This window comes from Salvelinus namaycush, chromosome 16, assembly GCF_016432855.1.
Source record: "Salvelinus namaycush isolate Seneca chromosome 16, SaNama_1.0, whole genome shotgun sequence".
Lineage (NCBI taxonomy): Eukaryota > Metazoa > Chordata > Actinopteri > Salmoniformes > Salmonidae > Salvelinus > Salvelinus namaycush.
The window spans coordinates 41,072,540-41,075,039 of NC_052322.1; the positions used below are offsets into that span (position 1 = coordinate 41,072,540).

The 2,500-nt window shown below is 46.6% G+C and overlaps 1 protein-coding gene across 1 annotated transcript in view; it reads left to right on the forward strand.

The window, feature by feature from the left end:
* The window catches only part of LOC120061677 (ERC protein 2), a 253,027-nt gene that overhangs the window by 138,179 nt on the left and 112,348 nt on the right, over positions 1 to 2,500 (forward strand). The gene's annotated exons all lie outside the window — the stretch shown is intronic.

Consider the following 2,500-nt stretch of genomic DNA (forward strand, 5'->3'; position numbering starts at 1 on the left):
AGACGTTCATGACTAGCTCTATATTCTACATCTGATTCATTCTAGAGGAGGCTACTTTAGACATAAACTGTCTGGAGTTTAGTACTCTTGAGAACACTTACGTCATGGGTCTAATTTCCTAACTGTGGGAAGAATCCATTTGAGTGTGTCCCATTTGACTTGAATGTTTTGGTTTTACTCCAAAGTCAGTCTATGCTATTGGTTGCATACACAGACCCTGAATACAGCCACTAGACTTCCCTTTGTTGCAGCTGGGTTAATGGGTTGTGTCATGTGTTTTTATGTCAATGTCTGCAGATCTGGGTGAGTATCACTAGTGTTTTGTTGTGGCACCGATACCTCCAGAGATCCTCTGGACCTACCGGTTCTGTTCCTCAGCTTCTTCTTTCTTCTCCATCAGCATCCTCATTAACACAACATTGGTTTCACATACAGAACCAGTCAACAGTTTGGACACACCTACTCATTCCAGCTTTTTTCTTTATTTTTACTATTTTCTATGTTGTTGAATAATAGTGAAGACATCAAACTATGAAATAACACATATGGAGTCATGTAGTTAACAACAAAGTCTTAACAAAATGAAAATATATTTTAGATTCTTCAAAGTAGCAACTGTTTGCCTTGATGACAGCTTTGCACACTCTTGGCCTTCTCTCAACCAGCTTCATGATGTAGTCACCTGGAATAAAAGACACTAATATAATATATTTTGATCTGTTTAACACTTTTTTGGTTACTACATGATTCCATATGTGTTATTTCATAGTGTTGATGTCTTCACTACTATTCTACAATGTAGAAAATAGGTAAAACAAAGAAATACCCTGGAATTAGTAGGTGTGTTAGTAGGTGTGTCCAAACTAGTATTTCCTATATTAAAGTTTGGAACTGTGGGACATTTTGGCAGTAAAAAAGCTGAATGCAGTTACAGTAGAAACCAAATAAATATAAACTTGATTCACACAAAAGACCCCTGCTTGCAAATATCCTGAGTGCTGTTACTAATCCAGCAGGGGAAACATTACTTCTCTGGACATTGTGTGTTGTTAAGGTCTTCATGGCCATATCATTTTCCCAGCTCCTATCCTCAATATGTCTGCCTTATGTTGTCATCTAACTTTGTGGTGTTTCAGGTGTGTGTTTCTCTTTGTGATTTCTGTTGTCTGTTTCTATGGTTCCTATGGGTGTGCGATATAGCAGGGGATATAACTCAGTCCTGGTTCCCCCTTTTTGTTTTTTGCCCTGGCACTACACAGCTGATTGAAATAATCAAAGCTTGATGATGAGTTGATTATTTGAATCAGCTGTATAGTACAGGGGGGGGGGGGGGGGGGGGGGGGCAGGACCAAGTTTGACAGATTGCCAGTGGAAGGTATACAGCGTAGCCTACCATTCCACCACAGACAGATCACCCCCCAGACAGAACACCCCCCAGACAGAACACCCCCCAGACAGAACACCCCCTAGACAGAACACCCCCCCAGACAGAACACCCCCCCAGACAGAACACCCCCCCCAGACAGAACACCCCCCCCAGACAGAACACCCCCCCCAGACAGAACACCCCCCCAGACAGAACACCCCCCAGACAGATCACCCCCCAGACAGAACACCCCCTAGACAAACACCCCCCAGACAGATCACCCCCCAGACAGAACACCCCCCCAGACAGATCGCCCCCCAGACAGAACACCCCCCAGACAGAACACCCCCACGGACAGAACACCCCCCCAGACAGAACACCCCCCCGGACAGAACACCCCCCCGGACAGAACACCCCCCAGACAGAACACCCCCCAGACAGAACGAACACCACAGACAGACATAACACCACAGACAGACAGAACACCACAGACAGACAGAACACCACATACAGACAGAACACCACAGACAGACAGAACACCACAGACAGACAGAACACCCCACAGACAGAACACCACAGACAGACATAACGCCACAGACAGACAGAACACCACAGACAGACATAACACCACAGACAGACAGAACACCACAGACAGACAGAACACCACAGACAGACAGAACACCACAGACAGACAGAACACCACATACAGACAGAACACCCCGCAGACAGAACACCACAGACAGACAGAACACCACAGACAGAACACCACAGACAGAACACCACAGACAGACAGAACACCACATACAGAACACCACATACAGAACACCACATACAGAACACCACAGACATACATAGCACCACAGACAGAACACCACAGACAGACATAACACCACAGACAGAACACCACAGACAGACAGACATACAGACAGCACACCACAGACAGACAGACAGAACACCACCGACAGACAGGCAGACAGACCGACAGGCAGACCGACAGACCGACAGACCGACAGACCGACAGACCGACCGACCGACCGACCGACCGACCGACAGACAGACAGACAGACAGACAGACAGACAGACAGACAGACAGACAGACAGACAGACAGACAGACAGACAGACAGACAGAACAC